Here is a 14,163-nt window from a genome sequence, read left to right as displayed (position 1 = left end):
CTTTTTCTGTACTTTCCATTACCAATAAGCTTTTACACCAACATGCCAAAAAACATAAATTGTTTCCACTAAGGCTGCCCATGACTTCCACAATCTAATGTCTTTGCTTGAATCATTACTGGATGCTTCTTTACAACTTTTTTCACTAATTTCTTTTCTCTACTCATGTATTAAATGTTGGTTTAAATTAACACCTTTAACCCCTTTGCCCATGACTAAAACAATATGACCTCATGCTGGATGATCTCATGCAGTCCTTGGTGTTGACCATTATCTTAATGGTTTTATTCTCTCTCCCATGGGCTCTTAGACTCATATCCAACTTCCAAATGGACATTTTCCCCTGGATATTCCACTAGCAATAGATTAGTTCTCCATTGCTGTATAATAAACCAACCTAAAATATAGTATCTTTAAAAAACAATAATTTCGGGGCACCTGGGTGGCTCAATTGTTAAGCGTCTGCCTTTGGCTCAGGTCATGATCCCAGAGTCCTGGGATCGAGCCCCACATCGGGCTCCCTGCTCGGCGGGAAGCCTGCTTCTCCCTCTCCCACTACCCCCTGCTTGTGTTCCCTCTCTCTCTGTGTCTCTCTCTGTCAAATAAATAAATAAAATCTTAAAATAAAATAAAATAAAATAAAAAACAACAACTTCTTCACTCATGATTCTGTAATTTGGTGCTCAGATGGGTGGTTCTTCTGCTGGTCTGGCCTGGGGTCACATAGGCTGCAGTCAGCTAATGGGTTGGCTAGGGATTGGCTGGTCCCAAATGGCCCCATTCATGTATTTGGGGCCTCAGCTCAAAATGCTGGAATGGCTGGAACTCTCTTGCACCATGTTCTCTTTAGTCCTCAGAAGCTAGTTTCTTCACAAGATGATGACAACATTCCAAAAAGGCGAGAACAGAAACTGTAAGACCACTTGTGGCTGAGACTTGCCAGTCACGTGTTACTTCTGCCACGTTCTCTTGGTCAAAGCAAATCATATGACCAGCTATATTTCAAGAAGTGGGAAAATGGACTCCATGTCTTGCTAAGAAAACCTACAAAAAATTTATAACCATATTTAAACTATCACACACACCTTATATTTAACATTCCCCTAACTGATATTTATCATCTTCCTTAAATTTTTGATACTCCTAAATTTTCTGTTTTAATTCACATCCCCCAGACCAGAAATCTAAGAGCAATTACTGACAACCCTTTTTTGTTTATCAAATCCAGTTGGTCTCCAGGTTCTGCCAAGTTTATCGCATCACTTTCTCTCAAATCCATTGTTTCCTTCCTTATCGCCTTAGCTTCAAGTTGTATATGCATCTTCAAACTGAAAGTCCAATTTTGCCTCTGTAACCTACTCTCAATATTCCTGCTAGGGAGATCTATCTGAAGAGCAAAATGATCATAATGCATCAAAGTAGATGTATATACTTTTTAAAAAAAGATTTTATTTATTTATTTGACAGAGAGAGAGCAAGAGCAAGAGCGAGAGCACAAGCAGGGAGAGCTGCATGCAGAGGGAGAAGCAGACTCCCGCTGAGCAAGGAGCCAGATGCAGGGCTCCATCCCAGGATGCTGGGATCATGACCTGAGCTGAAGGCAGATGCTTAATGGACTGAGCCACCCAGGTGTTATTGTAATTATCAACTCTCAAAGATCCGGCAGCGAGTCAGGTAATAGGAATGAAAAAAAGCAGCAAATTTTAAAGATGTTATGAAGAATACATTTATAGAATTTAAAGATAGAACTTGGAAGTCAAGAGATGAATGAAGAGTTAGAGAATTAGTAGTTTGATGGTTTCTCAGTGTAGAGAAGCATGGCCCCGCTAACGCAAGTGAAGTCAGAAGAGGATAATTTTAAAGAAAAAAGACGTGGATACTACATCAAAAACTAATGATGTAATGTATGGTGATTAACATAACATAATAAAAAAAAAAGAAAAAAGACAAATCTGGTTGGAGATACATTGACTATGAACATCTAAGTGGAAATGTTCAAGTTCCATTTGTATATTGTAGATTAAAAGAGGCACTCAAGGCTATAAACTATCCTCATAGTGAAGATGGTTTGGTATGGGATGAATGAACTAATGAGAAAAGTAGGTCTCTGGGAAATGGTCATGCAGTGGAGATAGGAGGAGAAAGAAGAAAGCAAAGAGGACTGAGAAGGAGCTATCTGAAAACAAACAAACAAACAACAATGTAAAAGTAAAAATGGGCTCTGGATATGGAGGATTAAGCAAGGATGGAAACATTAATAGTGTCAAATGTTTTCCAGCATTTCCCAAACATCCTTGAGTTTATCACATTTATACCTGTACATTTATACATTTATATCTATTGCTATATAACAACATTTCTTAAAACAAAAACAAACATTTGCTATTATCAAATAATTTCTGTGGGTTAGGAATTCAGGAGTAGCTTAGATGCAATGTTTTGGTGTGGGGTCTCTCATGAGGTTGCAATCAAGATGGCAGCCGAGGTGATAGTTATCTGAAAGCCTGACCGGGCCTGGGAGGCTTTGCTTCCAAGATGGCTCACTCACATGAGTAAGAAGTTGGCACTGGCTGTTGGCAAGAGACCTTAGTTCTTCTCCACATGGATCTTTCCACAGGGTACTTAACTGTCCCTGAAGCATGGCAGTGGGCCTCCTCAAGAGTAAGTGATCCAAAAGAGAAAACAGGAGGAAAACCACAATGATACTTATGACCTTGGCTCAGAAGTCCCACGCCATCATTTTTTGCAATACCCTCCTAATTAGACATGTCAGCCCTATTCAACATCAGAGAAGACTAGGCAAAAGTATGAATATCAAGAAGTGAGGATCATTGAGGGCACCTTAGAGGTTGGCTACCAGAACATGCTTCATGTTGCCACCAATCAGAAACTTAGAAGTATTTACTCTTTCCTGCAAAACTACTGACTTCTAACAAATCAAGTTGTTGGAAAAGTTCCTAAAATAATGAGAATACCATATCTTTTTATAATTATTTCTTTTCTTCTTTCTGGTCCATTAAATTTCATTATCAATATATGCTCTGAACTTGTAAGTTGGAATGCAGTATTATGAAATAATTGGTGAAATCCATGGGGTCAGTAACCATACGTGAACATTATCCTCCTTAATGAGACATTTAATGTAAAGCAGATGGATTAGTGATGTTTCCTGGCTCATTTGTTGATTATTAATGCTTGCTTTCCTTGTCTTCCTAAAGCATGTAATCTGCTTTAAAGGCACATTGATTTTTTTCCATTTTATTGTAATTTTATGTTTATCCTTTTATCATTTTTAAATGCTCTTCCAGTATGATAAATAAGCAAGGTCTCAATTAATTAACAATCAATTAAATTAATATTTCGTGAAAACACAGATGGCATTTTCAAAATAGGCCATTCTTTTCAAATTTGAATGTGTAGAAGAATCACCCAATAAGCCTGTTTACAGATGCAATTTTTAGGGCCCTACCAACAAAAATTAACTCATTAGGTCTGGAATAGGGCCCTGCAAAGAGAATTTTAAATGAGTAGCCAAGATGATTCTGAAATAGGTGGATCCATAGGATGATAAAGACCTGTATTCTTTCTTTTTAAACATTTTTAAAATTTAAATTCAATTAATTAATGTATAATATATTATTGGTTTCAGAGGTAGGCCTGTGATTCATCAGTCTATACCGAGCGCTCATTATATCACATGCCCTCCTTAATGTCAATCATCCAGTTACCCCCATCCCTTCACCCCCCTCCCCTCCAGCAACCCTCAGTTTGTTCCCTATGATTAAGAGTCTCATGGTTTGTCTCCCTCTCTGGTTTCATCTTGTTTTATTTTTTTCCCCTCTTCCCCTATGATCCTCTGTTTTGTTTCTTAAATTCCACATATCAGTGAGATCATATGATAATTGTCTTTCTCTGATTGACTTATTTCTCTTAGCATAATACCCTCTAGTTCCATCCATATCATTGTAAATGGCAAGATTTCATTTTTTGATGGTTGTGTAATATTCCATTATATATATATACACACACATATATATATATATATATATATATATATATATATATACACACACACACACACACACATATATATACTCTATACCCAAAACATGAATTCAATTTAGCTAGTGGACATTTCTGTACTGTCATTTCATTTCTTTTCCCCCCACACATTTATTCCTTGTGTGCTCTGTGAGTATAAGCCCTTCTAGGTAAGGACAAGATAATTTATTCCTTTATATTGCTCACATTGCCAATTTCACCACTCCCACCCACGCAAAAAAATGTGAGGTGATACCTTTCTGTTCTTTAAACCATCCTGTCTGTGATACTTTGTTACAGCAGCCCTAGGAAACTATGGTTTATATATATATATATATATATACATATACATATACATACACACACATCTTCTTTACCCATTCATCTGTTGATGGACATCTGGGCTCTTTCCATAGTTTGGCTATTGTGGACATTGCTGCTATAAACATTGGGATGCACATACCCCTTTGGATCACTATATTTGTATTTTTGGGGTAAATACCCACTAGTGCAATTGCTAGATCATAGAGTAGCTCTATTTCCAACTTTTTGAGGAAACTCCATACTGTTTTCCAGAGTGGCTGCACCAGCTTGCATTCCCACCAACGGTGTAGGAGGCTTTCCCTTTCTCCACATCCTCGCCAACATCTGTCGTTTCCTGACTTGTTAATTTTAGCCATTCTGACTGGTGTGAGGTGATATCTCATTGAGGTTTTGATTTGTATTTCCCTGATGCCGAGTGATGTTGAGCATTTTTTCATGTGTCTGTTGGCCATCTGTATGTCTTCTTTAGAGAAATGTCTGTTCATGTGATAAAGATGTATATTCTTATGAAAAACTTTCATTAGCTCATAACATCTATATCCAGCATTTGGCAGAATAAATTGGAGGGAATAAAAGGCTTCTGAGAAAAGTAGCTACCAAACATTAGTTCTTAAAAGAATGTACTTTTGACCAAATACCTAAAGGGAAGAACAGAACATTCTATAGTTACTAGCAAAAGCCTGAAGAACGAGGTACTGTGCAAAGTAGCAAGGTGTGAAGTGAATACCAGTGTTTCTCACCTAGGGTAATTGTAAGGATTAAATGATTTAACATGAACTACTTAGAACTTTAACCGTCATGCAGTAAACTTCCATAAAATGTTCTTGACGATAATGGCACTATAAATTTTATCATTCAGACTGGACCAGAACATGTATTATTCTCTTGGAAACAGTGGTTAAAGATGACCACCCATTCATCAGTGAGTAGGAACTAAATATTGGTATCAGACCCTACTGTGAATATATTCTTAATAGTTTGCAATATATAGATACAAAGAGTGAAGCATATACAGTTCTTATCTCCATGAGTTCAGACATCTTCAAAAAATACCTAGCTGCTTCAGGTTAAAAAACACAAACAAGAAAAACAAACAGAAGAACTTCTGTATTAGTTTCCTAGGGCTGCCCAAAGTATCACAGACAGGATGGTTTAAAGAACAGAAAGGTATCGCCTCACATTTTTTTGTGTGTGGGTGGGAGTGGTGAAATTGGCAATGTGAGCAATATAAAGGAGTAAATTATCTTGTCCTTACCTAGAAGGGCTTATACTCACAGGGCACACAAGGAATAAATGTGTGGGGGTAAAAGAAATGAAATAACAGTACAGAAATGTCCACTAGCTAAATTGAATTCAGCTTAGAGTGTGACCAAATTTAATGAATAACGTTTTGGGTGTAGCACAGAGGAGCTGCTCAGCAAATCATGCTCATTACTATTTCACTGTTACTAACCTGGCGTGTTTCCAGAAAGACTTCATATGAAATAAGTAAGAATGGGCCATTAGCAGAAAAATGGCCAGTACAATAAAACTAGTAGGGCATATTTGCGTGGAGTCAGTTCTTTTGTTTATAATCTTAAATAATAGGTACAAAGTGGTCAATCATCTTCACTTTTATTAAGTCTTCCCTTTTATTATTCTTATTTTCCTTGGCTCTGACTTTTTGTCTCTTTTAATATAGTCATATTATTATACATCATTTTGTGAGTCCTTTCAAATAGCATTTGGAACAAGATGAGATGTAAGTACAATAAAATGCTCTGAAGGAATTGTCTTGCTTTATTTTGTTCGCCATAAGGAAAATACTTTTATAAGTCAAGCCAGCTTTCAAAAGCTTGAAACTATAAATAAGAAGTATGAGCTAAGGAGAGGTCAAATAATGGATAGAACCAAATCATGTAATTCAGATAAGATTTTTTTTTTATGAGAGAGTAGAATTTTGTCAATTTAGTCGATTGTAGGTTTAACAGGAGAAAAGGTCACAGACCCATAGTGGCATGCACTTCATATAATAAACTAAGAAACAGAAGTGAATAATAGTGATTTATGGGATTCCTCTTGATTCTGACATTTCATTATTTTTATACAGAAATAGCATTTCTAGTGCATGCTTTTGGCATTATGTTTCCTCATCTTGCTCTGAAATAATACATACACTGCAATGAACCATCTCATTTTATAGTTTTCTGACTTCAAAAGTGTGCTATTTTCAGTTGTGTTTCTGAAAGTATAGAAAGGAATGGCATAAATATGAAATCGAAGACTCAAAACTGACTTCTTATAAATTACGTACACACACGCATACATACACAAATACACTCAAACCATTTCACTAATTGGCATACACAGTTTTAAAAGAAATAACATATTGCAGTGGGTATTGAGGAGGGCACATTCTGCATGGAGCACTGGATGTTATGCACAAACAATGAATCATGGAACACTTCATCTAAAACTAATGATGTAATGTATGGGGATTAACATAAGAATAAAAATAAATAAATAAATAAAACATAAAAGAAATAACAAAATTAAAATGATAAGGTTTTATTCTTCCTTTTTAGCTGAGTTTTTTTACATCAAAAATTTAATTATGCTTTTGAACAGTATGATTACTTAAGAACTAGAGAACAGAGCTTCATTTGTAGCAAGATATTAATATGGTTCTCCTCCTTGCCTCTCAGTTCCTTGTTTAATATAGAACTTTGTCATAAGTGATAACAGGGCCCAGAATTTTAAGTAGGATGGAGAAAATTTGTTGTATGTGACAAAAATCTGTGGCCCATATATTATGATTTGGCTACAAACTCATCATTTGGTTATGACTCTGACCTCTAGTCTACCACTTCAGGATAGCAGTGGTGTAGTCAGATTGGACCTGGGATTAAATCTTTACTTTGACACTCAGTTGGAAGAGGTACTTTACCTTTCTCAGCCTCAGTTTCTCCATCTGTAAAATGAAGATGATGATGCCCATTTGATAAGAGCTTGAAGAAAATAAAAATGAAATAATATATGTGATAAATGTTAGGCATTACCTCTCATAACTCTTTCCAAGAATAGTTCAAAGGTTAATTGAATGAAATTAGGGTGTTTAAAAATAAGAATTACTGAAAATTAGACTCAGAGGGAAAAGTGGTGATTATATTGGCCAATGCCTTCTCCAAGTAAACATCTTTGACTTTAGAGCTTCTGCTTGAAGACTGTCGGTAAAGAAGTATTCACCATCTGCCAGTGTAGTTGGCTCTATGCTGAACTGTTTTAATTACTACCACATTTGCTATGTCATTTTATGAATAAAATATTGACATGCTGCTTCTACACTCACATTGGAAAAGGAGATCACGTTCTTGCAATACAAGGCTGGGGACTTTACACTTGCAATGACTATGGTTCCCATGGCAAGGAAAATATGGCGACACCATGATATCTACATGAAATATTGCATGCCTGGGAGGGCATCCTTTATAAAACAGATGATTCTTTGTTGAAAACAAAATACGATGATGGTGTTTGCATGCAGGAAATTTTATACTGTTTAATTATAGGAATCAAACTCATTGTAACTGTTTTGGAGTGCAAAGCTTCTTCAAATCTGAGGGAAATTTCCTACTATATAATTGACTCTATATAATTGAGAAAAATGAGAGAGAGGTAAAATATCACTTTAATGAATATCATAATGATGCCCAGATCTATGAAACAAGACTGTGTGCAAGTTCAGACACATGCATTGTTAGTGTTACCTGTTGATCTGGTTTCAATATATACTGTTGAGCCAAAAAGTTAGTATAACTGATGCTATGTCTATGAGGCCCTTTCTCTTTAAGAGTTCATCTTTATTAATATTGCCTTGACATTTATCATTGCATTGTAACCGGAATTCAATGCAGTGGAACCCTTCTTTAAACTTTAACAGATATGAGGAAAGAATGACTATCTTGGTTTTAGAGAGAGTATGGAGATCAAGTAGATTAGTAAAATCATGGGGGAAAAAGGGGAAAATGGGGAAGTATCTGAGTGAGAGGTATCTTTAGTTGATAAATGAAAATAAATATCCTCTCTCTCAGTGACTGTCAACTGGGGTAATTTTGCCCAGGGACATTTGGAAAGTTCTAGAGATATTTTTGGTTGACACAGCCTAGAGAGAGGTGTTACTGGCATGTAGTGAGTAGAGGCCAGGGATGCTGCTAAACACCCTACAATGCACAGGACAGCCTCTCACAGCAAAGAATTATCTGATCCAAAATGTCAATAGTGTGAAAACTGGGGACCCTGCAATTTGAAAGTCTGAATTACATCCTCTTGTACACATTTTATGAATAGATATATCTATAAAAGTTGGACTTTTAATAAAGCAATTTTTACATTTTATCAGCATCATTCTTATGGGATTCTACTCAGATTGTATAATTTAAAATATAGTTACTTTCTGAATTTTACATGAAAATAAGATTTTCAGGGTGGTAAAACCTATCGTCAACAAATAGTAACCTCAGAACTGTCTTCCTCTAAATATAGCAGAAGAGCAAGAATATGCAGCCACCAAATTTGGAAATACCTTAAGCCCATTTATATCCTTGCAGATTTTATGACTGCTCTGGGCAATAGCAGAAAAACCCAATCAACATGGGACACAGAAGTAATGGTAATATAAGTTGTAAATATCGGGACAGTAGTAAAGACAGCTAAACTGAGCTCAAAATTGGAGAAATGGCTGGGAGCTGGAGGAAATCAGCTTAGCCTGGGGGAATTAAGGCTCACGAGTTAAAAATAGGAAAAATAACTCCAGAAACAGAGCTGAAAGGAAATCAATAATCTTCAGGCCTTAGACTATTGACCCCAGAATTCTCATGTTTGGTCAGTTATTACCATGCAACCATAAAATCCCAGTGCCATTCAATAGTAAGTGCTTATTTTCCATGGGTCAGCTTGTTGGTGGCAGTTGGCTGATCTAGACTTCACTGGATGGCTCTGCTTTAAGCTTCAGGCTTGGCTGTGGTTGGCTCCACTTGTCTATATTCTGGGGCAAACAGGTATGCAGAAGAATCTCTTTTCATGGCAACGGCAGAGACACAGGAAGACAATTGCACAAGCGCATTTCAAGCTCTTGCCAATGGCACATCTGCCAGCAGCCCATTGGTCAAAGCAAGTCGTGTGGGCCAGCCCAAATTCTAAAGACAGGGAAGAGTACTCCTATGGAGGTAGAAAGGGGAAAGAATATTTTTCAACAATAATGTAGCTTTCTACTTCATCTATAATTGAGCCCAGCTTTTTTGAAGCAATATAGCTTTTATTTATTCAACTGCAATATCCTATTTTTATTCCTCAGAAAGAAAGGATGATATAGGTAATGAGTAATGTCGTTGGATTCCCAGGCCTAATATTATTCCCCCTTTCTACCACTGATCACGAAGCTGAGCATATCAGTTTTTCTGCTGTCTCATCTCCCCCATCTGCTACATGTAGATAACATTTGCTGTTGACTTACTACTGTATGTCTTCCAAGAAGCAAGGTAACTCAAATTCGCTAGAAAACCTTCAGTGGAAGGCAGTAATGAAGGACTCATCATTATTTAATTGTTTAGCCTCGATAATTTTTCTGCATTTCCTTTGACGTTATTTCGAATGTTTTCAGAAAGAGAAAAAAATTTGTCCAGACAAGCATTTGATGCTTTTCCTCAACTCTCTCTCCAAAGGATACTATTTTGAACTTGTTTAGCATTTTAGTGAATCCATTAACCTTTCACCCTAGACTTAGCAAATGGGTCTAATGGTTTAATTCTGTTCCCTGTGGAATCTAAAACTACATCATAAACTGCATCATGTTAAGACATTAATTATAATGTATTTTCACACCAAATTCAGAGTTAGGATAATGAAAGTATAGAAAATAGGTGCTGGAGAAGCCAAAGAAATTTGTCAGTCTTGGCACTTGCTAATTTTGGTGTGGCTGCGTTAACTCCTGTTGATGGAAATGGTACATACCAACAAAGGGGCTAAAACAATAACTGAATTTTTAAAAATACCCACTTAAAATAAACTTGTTCTCTTTCCTATGTGAGATTGCCACCTATATCCTTTATTTAATCCATGACAAGTCTTAAGTACTATTGGTTTCTCCATATGCTATAATGTTCACAGTTCAGAATTAAAAGGAGTGTCTCAGAAAGAAGGATCTCAGTTTCTGAAAAGAAAGGTTAGTTGTAAAAGTCAGTCTGCTTTTCTGTTGCCTCATTTCATTTCCTGAATCAGTCCTGAACAGCAGGAAACATATTAATGGCCTCAGCAGGTTATTCTGAGGGGAGGAAAAAAAAAAAAGTTGGACTTTGTTTCCTCTACTCCCCACACAGGTGTGGTTATCACTAGGAAATGGCATTATAAGAGAACAAGAGCCGCCTTGTGCCTGACCTGCTGGATCGCATGCCTCAGCTCCACACCTCCCACCACACACGTCGGGGCAAAGGAAATGCCTACCTTGTGCCTCAGTTCATGTTCTGCCTGCTATCTGGCACCTGAACATCAAGGTCCTCCCGAGGGATTTCGTCATCGTGGACGTCCATATCTCACTGGAGATCCCAGTTCTTTTGTTCTGCTACCTAACTGACCTTACAAAGGTTTATCTTATAACCAGGTGGATTTCCTCCATTTTCTTGTATTAGATCAAGGATTTCTTTCTAGTCCAATATCTAATATTGTGGAGGTAGCAGAGGACTTTATCTAGCTAAGGCATTAAAGTTTCTGATGAGCAATAACTTCAAGGAAAGGAAAAATGTAGATGCAGATTCCAACATTTCTCACAGTAGTTATTTGATGAAAACATCATGTTATTAGAAGTCTTAAATAAATCATTGGCTAAGTGAGCCTTTATTATTTTGTGAGCTGGAAGTGGGTGAGGAGGGAACATAATGGCTAGTGATAATATGACATCCACTCTGTTGAATTACAGTGGCCTGTCATCAAAAGATATTACTTATATTTCTTGTCTACTAAATAGGAGACAAGAAGAAGTTTGAGCAGAGAGCTATTACTTACATTAAAAAAAAATCTGAGTTTCTGGTTTTCTATTTGAACTGGAGTAATAGTTTGTTATTTTACTAAATAATATTCACCAATAATATATTGTACATAGTGCTGTCTTGCTTTTCTAATTCTTTTAGTATCTGTGGTTTTATTTTATCTTTCATTTATAATGATATTTACCTCTGTTGACTGTCCACTTTTTCTTGATTTGACTTACTGAGAGTTTCTCTTTTCATTCACTTCACTCTATAAATATTTTGAGCACCTATATTAAGTGATTGATTCTAAATTTTGTCGGTTTTCTAACTCATTAGTTTTTGCCTTTACCTTTATTCATCTTGTTTGCTGCTTTCCTTGAACTTCATCTCTTATTGATGTGTTTTACTTTATATTACTTTGTTTGATTATGAATCCTTTTATGCTTCTTTAATGAAAATGTTAATTTCTGTATTTCATCTTTTTAAAGCAATAGTAGCAGTTAATGTTATAAATTTATGTCTGAATATATTTAGAGATGTAATCGACATATTGTTCACTTGGTCTTTATTACATATTCTTCTTTTCTAATAGTGAGCCCACACAACCTTTAATGAGTATGAACCTAGGACCCTACAGTCCCAACTGATTAGACAAGGGTGGGCATCTTATTCAACTGGACCAATCGTATTTTTCTCACCTGAAGATCAGATTTGGAAAAGTGACTCCAGTCAGTGTCTGCTAGATTCCAACTGGGATTTAAGAAAAAGTCAGAATTGGAACGACCATGTTTAACCCATGATCAGCTGGAACAAAAAGCTAGGATGCAGGTAAGCCTATGCACAAAGAGAGGAAGAACAAAGAGACTATGCAAGGTGAGACAGAAAGATAAAGAGGTCACTTTTATTCTTGTAAGATATCCTGTTCCTTCAATAGTTTGGCTTCTCTTCCAGACTTTTGTTTCCATTTTACTTAAGCTAGCCAATTAGTTTATTTTCTTGCAACAAAATGATTCCTAACACAGTAGTTCTTTCATTTTATTTTAAAACAATGTAGTTGTTTTTTTCATTATTTTAAACTTAAACAAAATTTTTAGATAGTGTTTGGTTCACATGTTAGCTATGGGAAAACTAGCCAATTAGTTCATCTATCTGTGCTACAGTTTATCTGGTAAAAGTAACTTGAGTTTTCAGTACAGTTTCTGGATTTCTCTGCTCCTTTCAATAACATTCATGATTATTTTAATGAAAAGAAGTAAGGTGTTTAAATGGAAAGAGCATGTATTAGTTTCCTATTGCTGCCATAACAAGTGATTGTGACCCTGGTGGCTGAAAACAACACAAATTTATTATCTTACATTTTTGTAGGTCAGAAATCTGAAATGGGTTTTATGGACTAAAATCAAGGTGTTGGCAAGGCCTCATTTCTTCTGGAGGCTCTAGGGATAGCTTACCTTTTTCTAGCTTCTCAAGTCCACTTAAACTCCTTGGCTGTGGTCCTTTCTTTCATCTTCAAAGCACATCACTCTGAGCTTTGCTTTCCTTATCACATCTCTTTTCTGCTTCTGAGCTTCTGTCTTTCTTTTACAAGGACCCTTGTGATTGCTTTAGACCCATGCAAATAAACCAGGATAATTTCCTCATTTTATAATCCTTAACTTAAACACATCTGCAAAGTTTCTTTTTGCATTTAAGGTAACATATTCACAGGTTCTGGGGATTATAATGTGGATATCTTTGAGTGGCTGTTACTCAGCCTATCTAAGAGCATTAGATTAGGGGCAATTTATTCAATGTCAATGCTGTAACTTATTAATCTTAAGCAAGTTACTTAAATTCAGTGTGTTTCAGTTTCTATATCTGTAAAGTAAGGGACTTATATTAATCACTTTTTACAAACTCTCTTCTTAGGCTAAAATTCTTTTTCTAGGCTACCATGAATAACACATAAAATAACACTGAATTGCCAGCATAATTGTGAAGATGGCTATTTTTTCTCAAGAATATTTTACTAATTTTAACTACTAGGTTTCTTAATTTCAGGCAAGCATTTAAATGTTCCTTCTCATTTAACATGAACAGCATTCTGCTTCACTCTATATAGTCATTTTGTACTTTCTTAATGACAGTGTTCCTCATTCTTATTCAATACTTCCTTTCCTTTCTAATGCTTTTCCTGTTCCTTCCCCCTCATACTACCCTACCTCCTAATTCTCTTAGCTAAAAAAAAAAAAAAAAGTTTGTAAGACCATCTAATAGATGGTGTCTTTTAAGGATGCTTATTTTAAATAAACATCCCATTGTTTTTTCCATTATCACTAGCTGTTCTCTAGTCCCTACCCACCCATGGCACCAACAGGACATGAGTCAGATAACAACTTCTTATTTTTATTTTTTAAGTAATTAAAAAGCCACTGGGTGAAAGCATAGATAGCAATGGTTAAAATGTAACATTAAGGAGTTAGCATGCTAAGTTTTTATTAACAATTACAAGATTTTCTCATAGTGAGTCTACTAGATTAGCCAGTCTACTATCCAGTACCAAGGGAAAGGGGAAATAAAGCAGGAACATTTCAGGGGAGGCGGGTTGTAAAATATTCAGAGAAGAACAATTGGGAAAGGATGTTACAATGGAAAAACTTAAGAGGGAGCTTTAGAATCAAAAGAGGGCCTGACTACCAAGAGGCTGGCTATGGGCTCTGAATAAATCTCCTTCACTGCCCCATCTTGCTTGGAGTTGCTGGGAATATTACATTGTCCATGGTTTCCCAGGGAATGTCTGTGAGAAAGGGCCATCATA

This window comes from Mirounga angustirostris, unplaced genomic scaffold (genome assembly GCF_029215605.1).
Source record: "Mirounga angustirostris isolate CCGP_5_RB_7025 unplaced genomic scaffold, mMirAng1.0.hap1 SCAF_4, whole genome shotgun sequence".
Lineage (NCBI taxonomy): Eukaryota > Metazoa > Chordata > Mammalia > Carnivora > Phocidae > Mirounga > Mirounga angustirostris.
The sequence above is the reverse complement of the archived record's forward strand: the minus strand, read 5'-3'. Positions refer to the sequence as shown.